A 26,893-nucleotide genomic window follows, 5' to 3' on the forward strand; every position below is an offset into this window, starting at 1 on the left:
TTTAAATCTGGATAAGGTTATTGTTCTATAAATATATACTTCTATATTTATATTTCTGCATTTTCGAATTTGAATAGTTTTTTTTAATTATCTTTTATCTTACGAATTTTGCTCATATATATATATATATATATATATATATATATATATATATATTGAGATTATCGGACTGACTTCCTCATCTTGGTTGTTATTGTCATAACGTTTCGGCTGTTTTGCCCTCCGGCCTTTGTCAGGTGTTTTGTATCGAACTGGGGAACCGTTTGTTAGGAGTCTCGAACCCAACCCTTTATTATTATTACAGGGGTACCGTGTTCGAACTCCAGCTAGGCTTTGGGACATAGTTGCTGATTCTCTGTTTTGAATGTTACTTTTTCACTAAACTTTGATACAACGTCTAGGACCACTCGGCCATATGTCACTAGGACAATTCTTAGTTGGTTTTTATTAATGTTAAACCTATGTTGTTATTCAAGGTTTTCTATCTCTATCAGAGGTGTCCAAATTGCATTCAGATCTATGCTTGGTTTGCTCAGTAGATTGTTATGTTCGAGCATGTGAGCTGTTTCTTTAAGTTTTCTCACTTTCCAGTGGGTCTCTCTGTTTTTATTTTTACTTCATCCCATAGGGGGCGATGGTCCCCCCTCTCCATCCAGACATGATTGGCTATACCCGATTTTTCCGTCTCCCCTTTAGTTACTGCTTTTCGGTGTTCTTCCACCCTTACTTTAAGGGGGCAGCCTGTTTCACCCTTGTAAACCTTTCTGCAACTTCATGGGATGGAGTATATGCAGTTTTTGGTCATGTTTTCCTCCATGCGGGACTTCACTTGTACCAGGTGTCGTCTGAGTGTTGACTCGCTCTTGAATACCGTCCTGATGTTGTAGGGGGCACATATTCTCCGAATCTTTTCGGAGATGCCTCGTATGTATGGTAGGCAGACCGTTGGAGGTTTTTGGGTTTCATTCTCCTCTCTTATACTATTAACACATCTGGTGGATAGTATGCTACAACATAGGTTTAACATTAACAAAAACCAACTAAGAATTGTCCTAGTGACATATGGCCGAGTGGTCCTAGATGTTGTATCAAAGTTTACAGTTACCCAAAGGTGCTGAGTTCAATCCTGAATGAAGGCAGTGAAAAAGTAACATTCAAAACAGAGAATCAGCAACTATGTCCCAAAGCCTAGCTGGAGTCCGAACACGGTACCCCCGTAATAATAATAAAGGGTTGGGTTTGAGACTCCTAACAAACGGTTCCCCAGTTCGATACAAAACACCTGACGAAGGCCGGAGGGCAAAACGGACGAAACATTGTGACTATAACAACCAAGATGAGGAAGTCAGTCCGACAATCTCAATCAATGAAAACATCTCATCTCAAAAATACAGACAATTACTCTATATATATATAACATTTCTGCCTTTGGATTATTATGGACCATCTTCTTCCAATTATGGGATTTCCTTGGATTTTACTTGTGTAAATGGAAATTGAATTAACTTTCTTGAAGTCATATATTTGGATTTTACCGTCACTGGATTATTTATCTTCCACCAGACTATCCATTCATGTTTAATCACCTTTTTCTTCTCCATATTCCCTCTGCTTCACTTTTTTTGTTATCAAGTAAGTTTGACTTACTTGTTGTTTCATCAAATACTTTTGCATGCAAAATCCGATCCCGCATTTTGCTAATTCCTACCCTCTGATGAGAAGGAAAGTATTTCTTTGAAACTCCGCGGATTAAGGACTATCTACTTATCTAGTGTTTCCTTTTCAGATTAAATATGTTTTTAACTCATTTCAAAGTGTTTTTTAACATGTTTTATAAACTGTTTGCTCGTGTATATATATATATATATATATATATATATATATATATATTGTACATTAGTAATGGACTTTACTGTTGATCACATCTGAATGTAATCCATCATTGCAAGTTTTGAATCTCAAGTGTGAATACAGTTATATCTAGCCACACTGATGAGTTGTAGATGACGAAGCATTTCTAACTTGATGCGAAAAGATTAGTTACTAATGATCGAATAAGTATTTCGTTTGTTGTTGCTTCAGTGTTTTCTAATGATGTTTATAAATACGTACTTAGGCTTATTAATGTTGCTATTAAAACACACATAACATGGTTTTATCTCAGTTACCTTTGTTTCATTTACATATGTCATGTATATTTATATGTATAAATGTTTTAAGCATATTTTCTTTGCAGATAGTAAAATAAAAAAAATATGCAGTCATAGTTTTATAACACAGGAACACTACTTACTAATAACCAAGTTGACTTACAAAAAAAACATTTTTGTTACATTCCAACAATTGTAAATCAATATAGGGGGCCTCAAAAAAATGTACTGTAATGACCCGTTTCATGACATCTGCTATTTCCGTGGTTTGTATTATTGAATTTCACTATGTTCAAAGACATTTCAAATATAAGTATGTTTTTATATAGTGGAGACGATGTGTAATTTAGCATAAATGATTCACAACTATAAAATAATTAGTAAAAAAATTACTAAACCAATTTTGCAATGGGAATATTTTATGTGAGTCAACAGGCAATGATTTATTAGAATCTGGTAAATAAATGTGATTTCAAAGTAGGTCGAATATGACCCAACAATGGTTGGCATACAACGAACTAACAAAACCAACCGTCTGGAGGACAGGTATTTAGCTAGTAATATAAACTCCCCAAATGAAAATAGATATTATAATAACCAAAACAGATTCTATAATTGGTAAAACTCTAGTGCAACAAAATGTGCTATGAAATGACAAATGTCATACTTAAAGAGGATTGCTTTTAATTTGGTGTGAGAAATCAATGTTGTTAAAGGCTGTGACCACCAAGCATACTAAAAAGGTTGGACGGGGGGGGGGATTAATTTGGTTTGAAAATGGCTTGATGCTTTTAATCTTAACATAAAATAGAAAGAAAGAAAAAAATAAAATAAAATAAGAATTAAATAGATTTCAGATAAAAATGAAGTCCACAAATTAGAATAACAGATTTTTTTTAAGTAGTTGAAACAAAAGAGTAACAAAATAAAGCAAAAAAGAAATCGAAACATTTTCACAGAATTCTGACATTTTACAACGTAATTTGGTCCAATTTACAAACGCAACCACATGGACATTCATTATACAAGAATTCTGTTTGTCAGTTCTGTGGAAATCCATTTTACTATTCAAATACGCAAAATCCCAGAGAAAAGCATGTGAAAGCTATCTTTAAGGGAAAAGGTAATTAATACAAAAAAAAATAGACACAATAAGGTAAGAGGTACTGGTGTAGATTTTGAAGCAGACAAAACCGAATTCTGCTGGTGCAGAATTAAATACAAAGTCAGAAAAGGCCAAATGAAAACGAGCTGGCGTTCCGACAAAAAAAAAAAAAAATAATAATAATAAAACTACACTTACAGCAAGAAAACACTTTATGTTTATTTTCATGAATTTTTTTTTCATCAAAGAAAATTAACGAAATTTTATATATATATATATATATATATATATATATATATATATTTAGTAATGGTCCAGCTTTTATTTATTTATTTTTTTCTTAACTCTAAGAGTAGCCTAATCTAACTTACTTTTATTGCTTTTAAGTTATTTGGTGATTATTTGTTTTGTTTTTGTTTTTCTTCTTTTTTTGATCTTTCTGCTGTAAATCCTTGATTACTGCCAATTTACAATTTAATCAATTCACAAGTTAACTTTTTGTTTGCTATTTTCGCCTTCTGATTGAATAAATGCTTCAGCAGTTTGTCTGTTTACATAAACAGTGGGAAAAGGCCGGACAAAATGTTAGTTTGTCTGGTTCAAAACCTGTACTAATACTAAGCAAAAATGAAATTATGCTGCTAAAAATGAAGCTTGTTAGACAAACATCATTTGTTGTATTCCAGAATTATTTTGTCTTTGTGAAACAGTTTTTGCCTTCTAACCTCCTAGTATTATGAACTTAAGTAGCTATTCATAAAAACAAGCTTCAGAATTCACAGACAGCAAAACTGTGAGAGCGATCAAGCTTTTAAGTTTATATATGCGCACAAATAAAATATAAAAATGGAACTTAAATTGCCACATAAAAGCAAACATGTTTTGATCTTAGCTCTCATCCCATATTTTATTAGTAATAATACTATTATATGATTGAACACTATTGAATTAAATGTGAATAAATACTAACTTGATATTTGATTTGGAATGTAGTATATGGTTTTAAGATCGTGGGACAGGAAATTGACACTTGCCATGCACTGTTGATCATGTCCTCGGATCTACTTGTCTAATTTTCAGATACTAAAATGATATGAAAACGTGTATTCACGTTCCAATGTAATTGTTTGATATACGTTTTAGTTTATACATCCAAAAAATTCCAACATAGAAGAGTTAGGTAACCATGTTACTTTCTGTTTTTGTCTTGATAAAAGTCAAGTTTGTGGGCAGGAGTGAAGGCACTAATGACAAGTTTTTATATAATTAGTGATTAAAACTAACAATAAACACGAAATACTAAATAATAATCAGTTGTTCCAATATATCAGTTGGTCAAAAAGTAACACGACATTCATTTCTCCTAATTAACACACAGTCTATAAGTTATTAGACTATCCGTGACCCATTGGGTCAATATATGTTATAGCTAACTATGGAGTAGTGAGTATATTAATTATACAAAAATATGCACGCTTGCACAGACAACAATAGCCACCACTTTTAACATAAGAAAATACGTTGTTTAATATCTGGAAAACTACTTATTTGCAGAAAATTTAAATGCGATATTCGTTTTCAGCATACCCGAAAACCTATTGAAGTCGTCATTTTAAATGAAAATGTTAAAGCGGAAACCAAGTATAAATTTACCAAAACTTCTATTTTTATATTTGCTAAAAAAAAATAAAAATAAACATTATATACAGTGTTAATCTCATACCGTTAATATCTGCAACAGAGAGGTGAAATTTTCAGGTCATAAACGCATAAGTTCAGTCATCATAACAATGCAATCCTTTTTTATCCATTCAGGCGGAATAAAAATAGGAGGCATCACTTTTGCAATGCCCTTCGTGTGTGTGTGTGTGTGTGTGTGTGTGTGTGTGTGTGTGTGTATATATATATATATATATAGATAGATAGATAGAGAGAGAGATATTTGTTTTTGCAATACGTTTTGAATGAATTCAATTATTTACAAAAGTGCATTTTTTACCTAAATGCGAGTTGGGAATAATTTTCCCTTTAACCAGCTTGGTACTCTAATATGGGGAGCAGCATATATATTGTTTTTAAAATATAATTATCCACTGACACATGTTTTGTCATCTACGGCTCATCAGTGTGGCTGAATCTAGTGAGATTCGAAATCAGGACCTCACGGTAAGGAGCCTATATATCATTCAAACGCGGTAGTGTTTGAATATATGGTTAAGTGTTAGTTTTACTTATTTAGAACTGCTTTAAAGCTTCACCGCTCACTCATTTTGCGATCAAATTTCAAACAATTATTACAGTTCATAGGTCACCTTCTCAGCTATATTGTGAAAAATAATTCAAATTTTCGTTCAGTAAAACAAGTTATAATAAAATTACTGTGTTCGAAAATTCTCAGAATGTGTAAGGAACGTAGAGACTTTTTTTTTTTTTGATTGGCTGTTTGTTACCATAGCAACCAAATCTGTTATGCTGCCTCAAATCGGCTGGGAACGGCAGAAATGATGACGTAACAAGATACAAAAAAAAAACACAAAAAACTGTCACTAATAATTCACCACTGTCCTGATCTGTCGCTCAGCTGTACTATCGCTAATAATTCACAGGTAACAAGTGAAACAGAGAGAAAATATGTCAAAGCAAGGTCTGGAAAAATCATGGATTACATAGAAAAATGTGAGCATGAAAAGTAATATTGTTAAGCTTAAACATGGAAAAGAAAAACAAGATATTCTAGTAAAAAATATAATAAATTTATAACTTAAAATATTGCAGCATTAAGAATTGATTATATAATGTGAAATTGAATTTTAAAAAAAATTCTTAATGCTGCAATATTTTAAGTTATAAATTTATTATATTTTTTACTAGAATGTCTTGTCCTTTTCTTTTCCATGTTTAAGTTTAACCATATTACTTTTCATACTCGCATTTTTCTATTGTAATCCATGATTTTTCCAGGCTTCCAGTAAATTCACTTGTTCTTTGTTTAATCTCAGTCTTATTTTTTTTTTGTCCCATAAACATAACATACATATATGTAAAACAATGTACGGCACTCGTCTGCTTTCATTCTCTCTGTTTCACTGGTTACTTCTCTTTTCGCGAGAGTGGTGAATTAGTAGCAACACTAGTCGCTGAAGCTACGTGGTTGCTATGGAGACCAGTCATAAAAACGTCGCTCACTTCCTTACAAAGTTTTACGATTTTGAACACCAATAAATTCATCATACATTGTTTTACTGAACAAAAATTGAACATTTTTTTTACAATATAGCTGAGGTGATCTATAAACTGTATTAATTGTTTGAAATTTGGCCGAAAAATGAGTGAGTGGTGAAGCGTTAAAGCAGTTCTAAATGACTAAAATTGCCACTTAACCATATATTCAAACACGGTAGTGTTTGAATATATATATATATATATATATATATATATATATATATATATATATATATATATATTATATATATATATATATTATATATATATATACACAAGAGATATGCCTGCTTGGTTGCTTGACTTTTGTCTTCAATGATCGGACGATTCCATCTTTTAAAAAAAGGATGACAGGTGAACACACACACATACATTATATATATATATATATATATATATATATATATATATATATATATATATATATATATATATATATATAGTAAGTTATAAAATATATGTAGCAATTAAGCTACACATAATCACATAATATTCCGTGTTTCATCCACGTTAGGATTCATCAGGCATGCCGAATCCTAGCGTGGATGAAACGCGGAATATTCTGTGTAACTTAATTGCCATATATATTTTAGAACTTATCACCTAACTCTACCTTCGTATTGAACACTGTTGAAGTAAATACTTAAAGTTTACACATAAATTTATACTTTCGTATATTAATTTGTGATTAAATGAAGTAGTCATATATATATATATATATATATATATAAAATAAATAAAATGTGTTCAGTTCTCCATAGTTAGTGCTACAACTTTTTGGCTTTTGATTTTTCAGTTTCAGGGTTCATACTTATAGGTAGAATAGAATTAATTTTAATCGGTACATTTTTTTTTTATTTTGACTTTAAAAAATGTATAGTAAAAACACAGAAATTAAAAATTGGAAAATAAAAATAAATAACCTTATTTTGAAAGGAAAGCGTTAATCACCTTACCCGAACCAGATGCATTCGCCTGCTACCCTTTAAATAAGGTGGGCCAGAATAAGTTTAGCGTTTTACAGCATGCCACAGAAGGAGGGTGCGCCAGAGATTGATCTGCACTGGCGGAGTCGGCGTAGAGAGAGCTGTATGATGTTGAAATACCCGAAACCGCTCAATGAACTAAGCCAAATAACATCACTTGAAGATAACCCCCAACAGTAAGAAAATTTAGAAGTGCGTATATTTGAACATATATTTATACACTAGCAGTTCAGCCAAGCTTTTCTCGGGCCCTATATACTGTTCATAACTTTATGTGCATGTGTATATAAATATATATATTAAAAAGTTTGACTTATATCCAGGTAACCTACGTCTAAAATTTCAAATGTTTAGACCCAAAATTGGTGAAGGAGTTTAGTAGAATCTGCAAAGGTCAACTCTTTCAACTTTGACCTCTTGGCAGCTAAATTTTCACCCAAAAACTGATTAAAAAGCTTGTTGCATGTCTGAATACTCTTTATGTAAAATTTCAAATGTTTAGACCCAAAATTTGCTGAATAGTTTGATAGAGACCGCAAAGGTCAAATCTTTCGATCTTTGACCCCCTGGTAGTCAAATTTTAGGCTAAAAACCGATTAAAAGCTGACCCTATGTCTGAATACACTTTATGTAAAATTTCACTTTTGACCCCTTAACATTTATTGTTTTGGGCTCAAATCAAGTTTAAAAGTTTGATCCATGTCCAAGGAATTACATCTAAAATTTCAAGTGTTTAGACCCAAAATTGGTAGAGGTGTTTGATAGAGTTTTCAAAGGTCAAATCGTTAAACTTTGACCCCTTGACAGCAAAATTTAAGCCAAAAACCAACTAAAAAGATTTTATCAAATCTCAATATTTCTTATGCCAAATCTTGAGCCTCTAGACAGAAAATCGACAGAGTAATTTGGTAGGGAAATGTACACAGACAGACACACGGATAATTCCACTCTTATAGATATATAGATATATACATATATATATATATATGGGTGTGTGTGGGGGGGTGTCAGAGAGTAAGGAATAAAGGTGGAGACTTGTACGTTTTGGTTTCGATACTAGTTGATGGCACCAAAGTCATATATTTTTTTAGTTTTAATCTCACTACTATATGTTAAGTTCAACATATGATAATAATCATTAGAGAATTGCCTCTATAATAATAAATACGTAATTTGCATGAATTATACTATCATTTATTTTTACAAACGAATCAACACTTACCAAAGCCTGGAGGCCACTCGAGGATAATGAGTGCACATTAGTCAATAGAACAATATCGTAGTAATTGTTAGTAGTGGAAATTTGGTAAATTTGATTACTTAAGTGGACGACTCATCAAGAATTTGTTTATGTTGGACTTGAAGACGATCATATTGTAGTTAGCTGGAAAGCAGAAAAATGGAAAAAGAAATTTCACAAGCGTGCAGTTCTAAGAAAAAAGCTTTATTCATGGAGTCTACGTTTAGTTTTAGGCACAAATAAAGAGTGGGGAAAATGATTGATGGTGTTTTCTGCTAGACAAGTGTTTTTCGTGAAAATTTGGCGAGGAGGGATTATAGATTGGAGTTCAGACGAGCACTTGTCATGAAAATAACGATAAAGCAAAAACATGTTTGCAACATATCTTCTGTGGGAAAGCAGTTGCAGGGAAAAGAAAAGAGCATCCCTCACGAGGCTATGAAGTTTATTTTTAACTCTGTCAAGGCAGAATAAGTGCTTCTAGCAAGTAGCTCTTGCCCCCAGATGTGGCAACAGTACTCCATCCTTGGGCCTACTTGGCTCTTCTAGATGTAGAGAATACCATTGGCAGTGAGATATCTACTGGAGCAGTAAAATAATCCCACCATTTTTCCAGCAACCTTGGCAATAGATTTGATATACGTATTCCATTTCAGATCAGGAGTAAAGGTCAGGCCCAGAAGCTTGTCAAAACAGGGAGCCTCCCCAAGAAGAGAGCCATTTATTTACATTGATGGCAGACGTGGATCAGAGCGTTAATGATGTAAAGATAAAAGCTTGGCTTTAGATGCATTCAAATTAACCAGCCACCTCTTTCCCCATTGCACCATGTGCTCAGGATCAAAGAAGAGAGGATCAGAAAGAATTTGGTCATTCACGTGCTTTGAAGGGTTGCCATAGATGGTAGTGTTGTCAGCATAAATGTCTATGAATGATCTTAGGATGTGATTTGGGAGATCATTAATGTGGATCAGGAAGCGAGTTGGGCCCAGGATGGATCCCTAAGGGACTCCAGCATTAATACTGTGAGCTTCTGATTCTTGCCTATCAACCACTACTCTTATGAACCTATCAGAGAGAAATGATTTAATAATTGAGAAGACATTCCCAGTTACACCAAAGCTGGAGATCTTATGGAGTAAACCATTGATTATGTCAATATCATATTTAAAAGTATTTTACGACCGGGCAACATTGGTTGGCCTTCTAGTATAATATATACATATATATATATATATATATATATATATATATATATATATATATACATATACACACACACACATGTATGTATGTATGTATGTATGTATATATACACACACACAGGTTTTGAAGTAAAACAGTCTATATACAATGTAATCTATATAGATGTAGGCAGACATTATATAAGGACCTGGGCGAGTGAGCGAAAGAAACACTAACAGGCCCACCATTTAATGTATAGCTGAAATTGTGTAAACTTTAAAGAGAAACTATAAAGTATCGCGTCACATTCCAGGTCATGAATGTAATACTGGTTTGACCAGATTGTAGGCGATGCATCTACCCACTCATCTCTGCACACAAAACAACGTATTCAGCTTCCAAGACTGAATTAACTGGTTTTGTACCTCGAAAAGCTTTTCTCACACACATAAATACTTAAAAAGAAAAGGTAATTGATTGTCAGATGTAAACAATAATGTTGTAATCTAAGCCAGAAAAACAGCTATTTCAACCTGTTATTTTCAACATTATTCAAATATTCAACAAGGTTTTTTTTTCTGTAATAAAAAAAAAGAATGAAAATACTGGGTGTGATGACAAATTAAGAATTTTTTTTTTCTTGTCTAAAAATTCTAAGAAATAAAAAACAAATAATGTCCAATTTTAAGAGATCATATTGAATACGCCTACAAGGAGCCAAGTTCAAATCTAATTGGATAGTTTAGTTTGTTTTTTTATTTTTTTTAGTATATCAACCCTTTCTTGTTTAATGCTGAATGAAAACGTATAATAAACGATTTATGGAGTGTCGGATGCTGAGACGTCTGATATACAGGGAGCTCCAGGCTGGCAAAAGAAACCAAGGTTGACCAAAACTGCGGTATAAAGACACGGTTAAAGACAATCTCCAGTAGTGTCACATCAAACCAAAAGACTTGGATGGTTATGCCATGGACAAACTAAAATGGCAAGGCTCAATTCACAATGTTGCTACCAACTTCTAAGAGGTTTGATGCCAGAAACTTATTGCTGTCAGAGAGACACCACACAGCAAGCTCAGCAGTAATCACAACTGACTTTCAGTGCCCCTACTGTCCAAGACTATCTGCCTTTGGGATGGAGCTGCAGAGCAACCTCCATGTTCATAGATGAAATGCAGAATGAACAACAATATAGTATATGATTAATGAAATACAAGTTGCTATTTTACTCGTAGCTGAGATTGTTCTTGTTGATTTTGTGTACAATATCATTTAGTCATGCACTCTTGGTAGGATCAACTAAGGCAGGTCGATCATGAAGAGTTCCAGATTAATACCATCCAAAAAGCAGACAAAAGTAAACGCAATTATATTTCAGACCAAAAAATATGAATGACAAATTGACCTATTAACAGAGCGTCTTACAGAAATACTTCGATGCATCTAAAATAAGATGCATACATTCAATTTGTACTATTTAACAGCATAATCATGTTGACACATCGGTTATTGTTAGATCACCAAAGTTAAGCAACGTTGAGCCTGGTCAGTACTAAAATGGGTGACCATTTGAGAATATCATGCACTGTACGAAAACAAACCTCACCACTGTCCAGTAAAAACCTAACACTATCTCCTCTGAAATATGCAACTGGAGACCACTTATGAACTTGATATTTCCATGAACTTACTCCTTTGAGAGAAGCCAGTTCAACTTGCCTAGGGTGAGTGCTACTGGCATACATACATTCATACATACTATTTCAAACTGATGTGTGACAGACCAACATATGGACAAGGCCCTTCGTAGAGATACATGGAAACATCTTAAAAGTAGTCAGGCAGAGTGAGTAATAGATCCAATTCTATTATCTCCAGCCAATCAGTGCAAAATCATGCTCCATCTGCCCACCCTCAGGCATTTCCAACTGATTTTTTATCGGATAGATGTGACTGCTTGTCAGAAAATTAATTATTTAATATTCATGGTGGCTGTAGGAAGAAAGGAGATATTAGAAAATGAGATGAGGCATAAGACTGAGCTTCTACTTGTAAACTGAAGAATTCCTCATAAAAATTCATCGAAAGAAAAGCAAATGAAAGACAGCATTGAATATGGCATATGTTGAGGTAATGATGCGATGACCACTATGCTGAGAACATTCAGCCAACATCCATTCGGCTAAAAACGAAAGTCTCTTAAAAAAAAATCTGGTGGATGTTGAGGGATGAAGAGAATAAGCTTTGCATAGCTGTGATGTAATGAGCAAAAAACTTTATCCTTCTTTTTACTTATGAATCAGCATTTATCATGTGTAAACAATTTATTAGGATAAATATAAACTACAAAATATAAATAGCATATCAAATTTATTTGCTAAGGATCTTGATTCACCGAATCAATAAGACAATCCATCACACATGCATGGTGACTGCAAATTGATTATGAAATAGTGTTTTCTGATTAGAACATAGTGTGAAGCTTATTTTATTTTTTGTTTGTTTTTTACACTGCCTCTAATTCCTTTCCATGTGCTGTCACGTGATCATCTTTATTTGACAATATGTGCATTTATCTGCCAAGATGTTAACTACATAACACAATAAATAACATTTTTTTTTATTAGGTCTTGGCCAAAGAAAACACTTTCATGAATCGTAGAATTAAATTGCCAAACCAAAACTTTCTCTTATCCAAGTCAAAATAACTTCAGCTAATAGTGGACAGAATAAATTCATAGAACTTCTGTCATCACTAAACAAAAGAGTATGACTTGTCAAGCAATGGAAAAGTCTACAGAATTTGTGTGCGTGTGTGTGTGTGTGTGTGTAGTGTGATCATGTATGGAAGTGAATGCTGACCAATGAACATTGAGAACGTGTTATATGAAAAGAAATAATATGAGAATGATACGATGGATATGTTAGTCATATAAGCACAGGTTGAGATCTGATGATCTATGAAGAAATATGGAAAGTGTAGAGAGATGTATACAGAGAAAGAGATTTTGTTGGTTTGGTCACATTGAAAGAATGGATGAGAGTACTACATCTGTAAAGATGGAGAACAATCGAAATAACAGTTAGTTGGCAGGCGAAAGAAAAACCTGAGAAGAAGTGATAAGGATGGATTTGAGAGAAAGAGGTATAAATAAAGGCCTGGTTAATAATGGATGAATTTGGAAGTTAATTTCTGAAAGGCTTTTTACACATAACATGTAAAACTGACATTAAACCAAATATGATGTTGATGGTTGTTTAAAACAGACCTACATATCCAAGAATGTTTTTTTTATATAAGAATTATTTTAAAACTTCAAAATTGTTACGTTTTTGAATTTTTGAGATGAAAATTGATTGTTATTTTGATTCTTTAGACTATTATTCTCACCTGGAAAGTTATTTTCATGTTTTGGTTGCTGTAACCTCCAACATTTTTCGGAGAAATCTTTCTGTCCACGAACCATAGTGTAGTGGATAAAATACTTAGTAAAATTTGGTTGTAAAGTTACACTTTTTTTGGAGGCTGAAGGTTCAATTCTCAGTACGGGCAACACTAAAAATACAATTCTGAATTACTTAGGATTTCTACCTAGTCATGGCTGATGGAACAAGAACATGTTACCTCTTTAGATTAAATAAATGGCTCCATTCAAAATATCATGCAGATTCCCGAGTTAAACAGAAAGATTCCAGATTTTGCTAAGATATACTTAAAGGTCAGAGGTTACATCGACTGAAATTTGGTGAAAATAACGTTCAAGATGAAAACAGTAGTCCGAATAAGTCAAACAATATGAACTAGCAGAACCTGTAGAAATTTCACGGAACTCAAAAATTTTTAAAACACATAAAATGAATATAAAATAGAATAAAACAAATAATGACGAATTCAAAACAATTTTTTAGCAAATTCTTTTTTAACCTTTTAAAGCTAAAAAGAATTGATTTAAAAAATTTAGACTTTTTTAATGAAAATTCAGCACAACACAAAATAGCCAATTTGAAACCGTAAACAGACAGACAGGTTTTTTTTTTTGGTTTTTTTTTAAATATTTGGAAAGGAAATGGTTTTAATGATTTTTAACTGATAAAGCGCAACTATAAAGTGAGGTAATTTGTTTCTCATTAATTAATGTTTGCGATGATGATGGTTTTGTGTGACACTGGACGTATGGACAAGTAAATATTTAGATATTTGAAATTGTCAATATCATTCTCATAACAAAATCAGTTTTATCAAACACGCAAAAGATAAAACAAATCGGATTCATCACATAAAAAGGCCCAACATATCTTAATGGAATCAATAATTCTCAACAGTTAGAAAAGCTGGTTTTAAAAAGTTTGTTTTTCAATTTTCTATTTCAAGGGATTAAACCAAAAATACTCAATATATAAGGAAAAATTAATCCCAAAATAGTTTTACAAACAATCTGTTTATTTCCTTGAATAGAAAAGAATAGTTCCTGTCATATTAGAAGATTAAGAGTGGAATTAGGATTTGTTTCCAAATAAGGTCACATGATCATGTCATAATGACTCACAAATAAAACATTTCTACATCAATAGAATCTGCAAAAGTTATGAATCATTTAAGACATGATTCCATCTTTTGGATGTCGAACCAATTTTATTGGAAAATAATCCAGCAGGATTTTTAATCAATTTACAAACTGCATTTTCAGATTTCTAAAATTTGGCATCTAATCCTAACTTAATAACAATATTTTTAATGTCTAAATATTTTTAATGTCTAAATATTAAACAGTAATAAATGCAGCATTGAAAAATATTCTTTCTTTATTGTAATACTTGTTCTAACGAAAATAACACTACATGAACCTGCATGATTAATGCCATTTCCGTAGACCAGAAATGTATTTGCCATCTTCATAACGAATGATTTTAGCATGAATTTGTAGAATATATCTTCATATCGATATAAAATTGGCTATATTTATATGTCTATATATTTGCATGTACAAGATTCACTTTTTAGACTAACTGATGATTATGAATTTTTGAAACAGATACTTGGTGTAAGGAGTCATAATGTAATCGGTTAGATTTACTTTTTATGCAAAGTGAGATAACAGAGAATAGTGAAAATTCTGGTACTACCAATTTTTGTGAAATTTTAACAAATATTACACATCAATTAATCCAAATCCCAGTGTTCTTGGAATATTTTAAAGGATTTGTATGGGATATAATATGGCATAGTCTTCCATTTGAAAATTCAAATATTATAAATGTCTATTAAATTTGGTGAATAGTTAGCATACACAAATGGAGCAAGATACCTGAATTTCAATTTCTTCTTATGGACCCATGGACCTAAGTGTTAGATTTTAGATATTTTCTAAAATCAAAATCATGGAATAAATTTTGATCAAAATTGGAATAAGGGTTCTTAGTAGCATTATATGTAACATTCAATTTTAGTAAGGAAAAAAATCATGGAATGGATTTTGATGAAAATTGGAATAAGGGTTCTAGACATAAGGTTTAATAGTATTATATGTTGCTTTCAATTTTTGTAAAGGAGACAAAATAATGGAATGAATTTTGATGAAAATTAGAATAAGGATTCTATACATAAGGTTTAGTAACGTAGGATGTTGGTTTTAGTTTTTGTTAGAGGACAAAATTTCTGGAAGACTATTCTGTTTGAAAAATTCATTTTACCTGTCCTGGGATGTATATTCTTCTAATTTATAATTTCACTTTTATTTATTTAGAGTTGAATATAATTCTCTAAATTTTTATCAGACAAACAATTATTTCAAAATAGTTGTTCAAAATTGGATTTGTTATAATCACAATAATTATTACTTCACACCGATATTGTGCTAATAAACTCAAGTGTTAAAGAAAAAATGTATATTTAAAGAATATTTAAAGAAAGATCAAACAGATTCTCAAAGTTAGACCTAAATAGTATTGCATCTGACAAATTAATATTTCATAGCCGATCATGTACATAAATTTTGTCTCTGTTCTTCATAATAATTTAACTTTCATTAAGAGCTTATAACTTTCTAAACATTTTTTTCAAGTATCACAATTATTTTTAAATGAATTTATCCCAAATTTAATTTGTTACAATCGCAATTATTATTCAGCTATTTAACTAAAGTGTTAAATGTATCATCTATGCATTATACAAGCACTGTTGAAATAAATATTAAAAAAATATATACACATATTACATTACCTAATAATATTGTATGCGTATATACATGAAACAGAAATATATATAATCTTATTCAATTTAGATTTAAAAAAAAATAACCATTAGTCATGACAATAATTCTATTCTTTCAATCTAAAAAGATTTCATCAGGTGACAGAAGTCTCTAGTTTTTATCAAGGCTAGTTTTGATTAAAATTTGATTTGATAAAAAGACTAACCTCGATAAAGACTGAAGGCTTTTGTTGCTTGATCAAATCTCTTTTGGATTGAAACAGTGGATTGATTGTCACGGCTAATGCTAATTTTGTTTACCTAAATTGAATGAAATAATATCCTGCTCTTTTTATTGAACACTATTAACAACCTCATTAAATTCAAAGGTTCTTACTTTTGGATATTTTTAACCTGGAATAAATATTATATATATCTATAATATAAAGCTGGTCACGAATAGGCTCCTATATGGTTGACTATTATAGAAAACTGATCACATATAATGATAGAAGATGTATCGAGACACAGGAATGGGTATGTTTGATCTGGCATAATGATGATTCATTAAAATTGTGGGGTCTGCGTACGCGCCTGGTCCACAAAGTATGGAAATAAAAAATTAAAAAATTTAAAAAAAACGTTTACAAGTGTTTTTGATATAGATGTACATAATAATACTTTGATAAGTATGTTTTAACTTAAATAGGGATGGTATAATAAAATTGTGGGGTCTGCATTCGCGCCTGGCCCCCATAAAATGGAAATAAGCATAAACTTTAATAAAAACTTTTCATATCTATCTGTGTAAGTATACTTTGATAATTATGTTTCAGTTTGAAGAAATATGGTATAATAAAATTATGGGGTGTTCGTTCGCGCCTGACCTCCATAGAATGGAAATATGTCACAAAGTTTAACAAGGTTTTTTAATATAGATCCACTGAATATTGTGATAAGTGTTTCAGTGTGAACAGGTACAGTATAATAAATTATGGGGTGTATCAATTTTATTTTTACTTTCATCATATTTTGTTTTAGTTTTGATATCCCCCAAATTCGAAGTTATCATTTTACAATCCTTCCTTTTCATAACCTATCATACTTTCATAAATCAGAGTCCATTTTCTGTAAGCTGTTTTTGAACTCCGTCAACGACGGGTACTTTTGCTAGTATATATATATATATATATATATATATATATATATATATATATAAAATATAAAAAAAAATAATTATGACAGCCCCTTTAAGAAATTCGTTTCTTATCGTTGAGCACTTTCAGTTGAATTAAAAGTCGGTCAATTTAGCTCTTATGCGTAGATCATCGTATAACGATTTGATCACTGTCTGTCTGACGTAATGAACATTTAAATTAAAATGTTTAAAATTCAACGCTATTTCACACGGTTAATGGTAGCCGAATGGATACGGCCTCCGCTAATCGAGCCAGAGATGTCTCGTATCGCGGGGTTCGAATCGTTTGACTGGTAGTAATCGTGACACCCTGCACTGAAGAATCCCGAAAGGATGAAACACTAGTGTCTGTAGGTATTTAATTATTATAGTAAAAAAAAAAAATAATATATATATATATATATATATATAGGCAGTAAGTAGTGATTCGGGCAAATTTGATTAAAAATTATAGATTTTTATCTTTATATTCATTTTTTTCTCTATTATATATTTCATACTTAATTTGCATGGTAGTAATATCAATTAAATATGCCATATTATCTATAAGGTGAGCAGTGCTTTCAGTAGATATCTCTATCTCGGTATATCCAAGGAAGGTCTATAATTGATGAAGTTCATTAACGATGATAGAAATATAACTCATACAATATTTATATCTCGTTTGACGATATGTGCAAGGCGTAAGGGTTACTTTACATTCAAAAAAGTGTTCCATGAAGCAGCTTTGAAATCCACCAATTCTGTTAGAATTTATTGGTATGTTTCCTTAGTGGTCTTGGCAAACATAAATATACTTGCAAGATTTCATTTGCACAATTCCCTTAAAAAAAAAAAAATTTAAAAAAAAATAAATAAAGATTTATAGCCTCATCCTCAAAAGAAACTCAACTGTGTGCCTCATAAAATCAAGACAGCATCATTCGTCCATGTTCTATGCATAAAAAAAAGTAATAGATAATGCCACTGCACAAAAGACAAGTCGATTGAAGTGGAATGCATTATCCAAATCATTTTAATTGAGGGTTCAGGCAGTGAAGGTTTTTAGTTCTCTACCACTGCAAGAACTTTAGACACCAGGGTCAGAAAGTGGGATTGAGAAATCAGTGCCTGAGAGGAGGGGCACTCTGACCTGCAAAACGTGCCTGGGCAGATTCGTCAGCATTCCTCAGTAAGGGCGCCTCAGGAGATTAGCAATAAACTAACCTCTTCTCAAAGAGAGAAGACTAGGATAGAAGGATATAACATACTACAAACATTAAATTAGCGTATTTATATACTAATTTAATACTTGTAGTCACTTTCTATCCTCCTTTTTAATAAACAGAATTTCGCGATTAAATAATTTCTAATCTGGAAACTGTGGCACCTGTACTATGGTATTGATATACAGATACTGTAATCTTGATTTTGTTACTTTTTTTTCATTCTTATTAATTGTTGCAGCCCCAAAATCAATACTAAAACTGGATCAATCAGTTATCTGCTGCTGACTTTATTTCTTTTTTTTTTTCTTTGTCTTTATTATATTGAACTAGTTGTCAGAGAAAGGGAAGGGACAGCTAGGAAAGAGTTGTGTGCTAAAAGTAATGTGACTAAAGATGTGTAGAGAGAGGAAGAGAGAAGTTCCCCAAAACGACTATTTTGTTATTCAAGCTCCGCAGGCAATGCTGGGTATCTCTGCTAGTAAATACATCGCGTTCATTTCTACCAGTGTAAAAGGGCGAAGTGTTATAATTCTGTTGCACTTCAGTGTGTGTGTATTATTACATCTCATCCAAAGCATTATTAAAAAAAAAACAATAAATAAATAAATAAAAATAAGCTTATCATAAAATAAAAATGGAAACTTTTAGAGCTGGAATGCAATTTCATAGATACACAAACTTGTTTAGATTTTTTTTTAGCATCAAATTTCAATTGAGTTGTCCATGAAACCAACTCAATTGTAAAAAGCATCACAGCCACAAAATTACAAGGAAGCAAAGTTATATCTGACAGTTTTATAGGTTTGATTTTTTTTGGTCTTGTGTTATTATTGGGTTTTATGGAACGTCAACCATTGTTGCATTATTTTATGCTAAAATCGTAGGTGTTTTTATGATTGATCTGTAATTTGAAAAGATTCTATGTATTATACTACAGTATCTGGTCCACCTAAAATGGTTGTCCACTTAGTATTTGACAATGACGACGACGATGAAGACATCATATCCTTCAGATATTGCTCGCCATAGTAGTTGTCTTCACTAATATCAAATAAAGGCATTCGCAGTAATCAAATCTGTTTCCAAGATCGATGGAAAAATGGTTGGATCATTCTATTACTCCAGTAGGTATCTCTCTGCCACTGCAATTCTCTATCTAAAATGGAATACTGTTGCCACACCCGAGTAGGAAGCACTTGATGCACCCTATCTTGCATTGATAAAGTTCAAAACCAGCTTTGAAACCTAACAGATGATGCCCCTTCTCTCTTTCCCACAGAAGAGACGTTGTGAGCCTGTCTCTGCTCCATCGTTATTTTCATGGCAACTGCTCGTCTGAGCTCCAATCTATGGTCTCTCCTTGCCATACTTCCACAAAAAACCTTCAACAAGCTACAATCACTATCAACAATTTTCCCCACGCCTAAATCTAAACACAGATTCCATGAACAAAGCTTCTTTTCTAGAACTGCTCAGATGTTGAACACTGTTCCATTGGACTGCTTCCCAGCCAATTACAATATGGTAGCCTTCAAATTCAATGTAAACAAGTTCTTGGCCTTGATAAGTGGTGACTCCCTTGTAAAAAAAAAATTAATGAAACTGTCTCGTCACAGCCAGGCAAACGATCTGATAAAGACATTAGTCGTGGGCAGGCTCTTAACTTTGGTGATTTTATTAGAATCAGTATGTAAACAGAATTATATTCATATTTTTTGTGCTTGTTTTTAACATAGTATTTGATTGAAATCGAAACGTTTTTTTTTTGTTTGCTCAAAGAGATGCACAGCTAAACGAAAAAATAAGAAAAAGTATTTTAAATTTTGTTATAATAAACTTTAGTTAGGAATAATACAAACAAAGGAAACAATAGAACTTGATCAGATTAATCACTTATTACAAAATCCCATGCATATACAGGGTGACCCATAAAAAACGGGCCCCAGCTATAATTACATCTCATTTCTTACTGTTTTGTCTGAATTAAATGAAACTTTGATCATAACTAGTTTATTATATTCAAAGCATCACATCAAAACACTGGGGTCGTTGGCCTTTTTTTCTTTTTTTTCTCCGTTCTACAGCATATGTTCTGGATGGCTTCTTTTGTTTTTTTGGGGAGGTCACCCTGTATTAGATGTTGTATGGTAGGCAGAGATGATGCCATTTTTTTTTTTATTCAGATGATTTCCTAAACAATATTTATTTTATTTCTTTTTTATTATTTTACTTTGGTTAGTTTTATGATATCAAGAGTCTCCATCCTGGAACTAACACTTTATTCCATTACGGTTTTAATTTATATCTAAGGGCTCTTTGAAGGATAGATGTTGTTTCCTTTATGGCTGCTATGTGTATCTCGTTACAGTGAAGTCTTGCAGGGATCGCTTCTAAGTATTTCTTAAGATTCATTTTTATCATACCAGTTGTTCCTATAGCAACCGGTATAATGTTTATTTCTTTCAGAGACCATGTCGTTTTTGGATCATTTTTCAGGTCCTGATATTTTGTTATCTTTTCCCCTTCAGCTCTATTAAAACCATAGTCATTTAGGGCAGTGGCATCAATAATGAGCACAGTTCTGTGTGTGTGCATATGAGAAAACTAAAACGCAATAAAGGATAAACAGACAATTACAAAATATCAATTCAAACTGGTCACAATCATTAATATTTTGTTCCTTGTTTATTAGAAGCTTATTTATATATGAAATAGATGGATCAGAAATGGGATGGATGTATAAAGTGAAAATATTTCTGGAAAATATAAAGCGTTTGGAAAGGCAGAGACATGAGAGGTGAAAAAGCAAAAGGAGCTTCCATGGTAGTGTGGGTAGATTAAAAGAAATGTGGTCAGTGCCTCTCTAACAAGGGGAACAGATTATAGGAAAGAGGCGCCCGTCAGTACACACTGCACCCTAACAACTTCGCATACAGATATCATATTTCTAAATAGACTAATTGTTAATCACATACAGACATCACATTTCTAAATAGACTAATTGTTAATCACATACAGACATCACATTTCTAAATAGACTAATTGTTAATCACATATAGACATCACATTTCTAAATAGATTAATTGTTAATCACATATAGACATCACATTTCTAAATAGACTAATTGTTAATCACATATAGACATCACATTTCTAAATAGACTAATTGTTAATCGCATATAGACATCATATTTCTAAATAGACTAATTGTTAATCACATACAGACATCACATTTCTAAATAGACTAATTGTTAATCACATACAGACATCACATTTCTAAATAGACTAAGTGTTAATCACATACAGACATCACATTTCTAAATAGACTAATTGTTAATCGCATATAGACATCACATTTCTAAATAGACTAATTGTTAATCGCATATAGACATCACATTTCTAAATAGACTAATTGTTAATCGCATATAGACATCACATTTCTAAATAGACTAATTGTTAATCACATATAGACATCACATTTCTAAATAGACTAATTGTTAATAGCATATAGACATCACATTTCTAAATAGACTAATTGTTAATCACATACAGACATCATATTTCTAAATAGACTAATTGTTAATCGCATATAGACATCACATTTCTAAATAGACTAATTGTTAATAGCATATAGACATCATATTTCTAAATAGACTAATTGTTAATCTCATATAGACATCATATTTCTAAATAGACTAATTTAGAATCGCATATAGACATCACATTTCTAAATAGACTAATTGTTAATCACATATAGACATCACATTTCTAAATAGACTAATTGTTAATCGCATATAGACATCACATTTCTAAATAGACTAATTGTTAATCGCATATAGACATCACATTTCTAAATAGACTAGTTAATCATGCTTAATAAAAAGTCAACAAAGAAATAGCAAATAAAGTCAGGTTGTCGACTTGCAAATAATGTTTATATATCCAATAAAAGAAGAGAGACTGACTACTTAACAATTGCAGGTGGCTGTCCACTTGATTGGCCAATATTTATAAAGGTAGAAATACAATACGAAAAGTTAGTGCCAATAAGCAAATATGAACAGAAAGGCGTGAAAATTTAATCTGCACATTTACCAATGAAAATACTATTTGAAACTAAAGTATCACAGACCAACAGATGAACAGACACAGACATCATCATCATCATCAGTTTAATGTCTTTTTACATGCTGGCATGTGTTAGACGGCTTTTAGAAGTTGACTTCCAATTTAACCTATCTTTGGCCAGGTCTTTATTCCTCTTTTTCTCAAATCCATTCTTATCATTCAGTTGTGGATACTCAAAAGTTACTTTCTTGGAGATTTTAAAAACCTACCTCTCAGGGTTGGAGAAGTTTTACAATTTGGTTTCAAAGTTTAGAAAAACCTGAGAAACCAAGCATAAACAGGTACTTTAACTAGTAAAATTAACTTTAACTAGTAAAATTATAAACATAGAAGCGTGAAAGAGGCAAACAACTCTACACACATAACTATTATGATGAAGAAATACATAGACACATTATGTAGTCCGTTGCTTCATCATCACTGTTATGAAAGAAACAATTCTACGGCCACTATTATGACTACTACTACTACTATTTGCTATGAAGAAAAAGAAAAAGAACAACACTATGCATATTGCTACAACCAATCTGTTGACAACATAGCTGCTTATTATGTATAACAACAATTTGTTATAGTCCAAAGATTCAGGATCACTATACTACACTTAATACAAATCTCTGTTACTGATATGCAAAGGTTATTTCTTTTAGGGATTTTAAAAATTTGTCTTTAACAGCAGGACTTTAATAAGTTGGTTTGAAAGTTCAGAAAATTCGCAAACTCGTGCATAAAGGAGCATTTCACCGAGTAAAATTATGAACATATTACACAGCTTTGTTGGAATGTTTCAAATAAGAAATGGTTATTTATAATCAGATCATGTTTTATTGTCACAATATTTCTACTTCTTTACTCTTAAATGATCTTTAACATTGAAACTGGTAACTCAAATCAGACGTTCTATTCAGTCTCTGAAGGAGGCAAACTTTTATGTTCTGCTATATGTGTGGAAAATATTTATGGCTGGACTAACAGATGCAAAGTAAAAAAACAAACTTAGAAAGTTAAACCATATTAAAAGATCAACCATGGAGTACAAAACAAGAAATCTCTGATCCTATTGAATCAGATTTCAGATTCAAATTTACGAGGTGTTACGAATTACAAATGGCTTCCACTGTATTTAAAATAACATTCCATGTTTTTCATTGAGTTGCATACTACAATCTTATTTGTTTATTGTTATCTGTTGTTTATTGTTCTCCCAAGAAAGTGAGCATTATGTCTTGTGTTTGAGATCTATAGTGTGTCACAGAGGTTAAAAACAATACTGTTAAAAGCAATACAACTGCAATACTATATATAGGCCACAGCTGTAATAAATTTAGCAGGAAGCATCATTGAAGAGTATACTAATATTGACACTTACAACTACTACTACTACCTATAATGTTAATAATAAAAACAGCTTCATTCAAATTGAAACTAGCTAAGTTTTCATTCTCTGTTGTAAATTAGTTTGTCAACGTTTACATCAGTGTTTGATGTTTGTGTTCTGAGAAGTCAAAATTACTTGCTAGAGTTAAAATATAATTTGATTAATAATAAAGGAGTAAAATTATATATTAATAGTATTGCTGCTACTATTAAAAATTATTAACATTTATAAAGTTCAGGAAAATTTGAAACCCTATGCAGGCAAGTACTTCAGCTAGTGTTTAATATGTGAGAAAGATTTATTTCATAGTACTTTAATGCAGGAGTTGAAACACAGGATATAATGCTGAATAAATTGTTAGCAACAGGACTCTAATTACTTGATCTCCAATATTCAAATAATCATGACTGGACTGATTACATCATATTTTATCCTTTCAATTGCAAGAGAATATTCAATTTGTTGAAAGGGACATTTTTCACATTACCGTGACAGCCATATCAAGTCAATTTAATTGGAGATAATCAGAAGAGAAAAGCCATAAAAGATGAAAACGCAAAGCGTGTGTGTGTGTGTGGGGGGGGTTAGACATGAAGGTCTGATATGTAAAGAAATATTCACAAAAATAACATGTATCTTGGTTAGACTGAAGACCGCATAAGCAATCTAATATATAAAGTTATCTTGTTGGATTATCAAAGACAGGCCCAAATAAGAATGTCTGAGATATCGATACTTGATTTGAACTAATCTATTTTTTTTTCTTTCCACTGGCATATGTTTCATTTCTTTTTTAATAAAAATACTTATTCCAACTAAGAAAATTATTTCCCCTTACTCACCAAAATAGATTAAAGGGAAGTTATCATGTACAATTATATTGAGTTCTCTCCCTTGAGTTGTTTAAAGATACACATATATTAATTTATGTGATTTTCACCATGCATGTGTGTTTCTCATGTCCTCATTATACATTATTTATTCTTGACTATCAATCAATTAGCGTTAAGTATTAAAACAAACTTTTTAAAATTTCCTATTTCACAAAATATTTTTATGAGAAAATCAACGTCACCAATTTCTATTATTTTTATTTACCTTTTTATTTTTTACCTAAACAAATCAGTTTTTCTTTTACTCCAGAGCAACACTAGGTAGGTATATCTAGTTATGTATATAAGCATGCACACACACACACACACACGTTATACTAGTTCAAATATCTGTCACCGTTTTAGTTCATAATGAGAAATGTTTGAGATCTTTTAATGAATGCAATAGACCAAATCTAAAAAAGGTTTGGAACTTAGTTTGACTTTTGTAAAAATAAGTTCCGTATTCACTTTTTTTTTTACTTTATATACCTAAATACTTCAACTGATCTCACCCCGAGAATTCGAAGTTAAATCAAGTGTACATGCAGGAGGTAATCACTTATAGCAAGGTGGTTTCCCAAAGTGGGCTCCACAGAACCCTGGGGCTTCGTGAGCGAGGGTGAGGGGCTCCGGGAACCTTTCTTAAAGAAAACCGAATGCTTTATATGGAAAAATTAAATGGCTGCATACATATTATTATTATTCTTTTTATTGGAAAGAGATATGATACATACCTACAGATGTAAAGAGTTTCAGGATGGTTCATGAAAAAAGAAAATAAAAAAATAAATTAACAAAAAATGCGACAATTTTTGATTAATGAAACACAAAAAAAATGGTTGTAAAGTCGAAAATATAGTAAAATCATAATCAGGAACAACTAATGAACAAGTATAAGTTAAACTTTAAAACTGGGAGCATGCTTTTTCCACAAGCACTGGCGATCAGGCTGGCTTTGGTGTTGTAGGAGGTCATGTTGGTGATGTTCTTGACATATGACCAAATGAAGTATTTTCGTGCTTCAGGTCGGGGGAGGAGGGGAGCAGTGAGAGAAGGGTACAAAGTTGTAGACTCTTTCTGAAGCTAAACTTTGGTTTCTTTGGATTTGTGTGCCAGCATCAAGTCCTGCTGCCACACCTAGGATTTGCCAGCAGCCACCTGCACTTGCAGCAGGGGATCACCACACTTTTCAGCACATCCAGGTACACTTGGATGTTGACTTTCAAGCCGACTTCGAAGATGTGGCATGAGGTGGCATGATATGGCCCTCACTTGAAACCATACCAAAGACCATAATCGTGGCCAGAAACTTTATTTTCATCACTCTAGACACGTCCCTGTTATTTGTGGCAATCCAGTAATGCATTTTGAGGGTGCTGGCAATGGTCCTATTGTCATAACTTGGATCGGTAAAGAGCATGAGTTGTACAGCGGTGTATCTATAATCTTGCTCGTTGAACATTGTGTCATTTTCTGATGATACGAGGGGTGTGCAACAAGTAATGCCCCTGACCCACTTCTCATAGCAGTAGAGCAACGAAACTTGGCACAGTTATTAGTCTTTCTCTACATAGGAACCACCTAGAGTTATGCATTTCTCCTATCATTTGATGCAGCTCTGGAGACCGTTTTTGTAGAACACCCCGGGTTGGTCCTCCAACCACGATGTGACTTCAGAAATCAAGGCTGCATCATCTGGGAAACGCTTTCCTTTCAAAAACAACTTCATGGCTGGGAAGAGGTGAAAGTCAGAGGGTGCAAAGTCAGGAGAGTAGGGAGAATGGGGAAGGATTTCATAAACACACGCCCGTGCTTCTGATCTGGCAACATGCGAGTTGTGGATCGGAGTGTTGTCCTGCAGGAGGAGGGTACCTTTGCTGATCTTGCCCCGCCTCTTGATTTTGATAGCTTCCCTTAATTTCCTCAAAAGTGAAGCATAATAGGCTCCTGTAATTGTGGTACCCTTTGCCAGGAAATCTGTCATCACTACTCCGTCCTGGTCCCAGAAGACTGTGAGCTGCACCCTT

General features: G+C 32.3%; 1 protein-coding gene across 14 annotated transcripts in view; it reads right to left on the reverse strand.

The window, feature by feature from the left end:
- The window catches only part of LOC145253353 (uncharacterized), a 692,561-nt gene that overhangs the window by 266,976 nt on the left and 398,692 nt on the right, over positions 1-26,893 (reverse strand). Inside the window, exon 3 of one of the 14 annotated variants that reach the window (XM_080112929.1) lies at positions 8,686-8,847. The exons of the other annotated variants lie outside the window; for them this stretch is intronic. The gene's annotated coding sequence lies outside the window, so the exon portion shown is untranslated. The remainder of the gene's footprint in view (positions 1-8,685; positions 8,848-26,893) is intronic. 14 annotated transcript variants of the gene reach the window in all.

This window comes from Euprymna scolopes, chromosome 3 (genome assembly GCF_053919585.1).
Source record: "Euprymna scolopes isolate OS-2025 chromosome 3, ASM5391958v1, whole genome shotgun sequence".
Lineage (NCBI taxonomy): Eukaryota > Metazoa > Mollusca > Cephalopoda > Sepiida > Sepiolidae > Euprymna > Euprymna scolopes.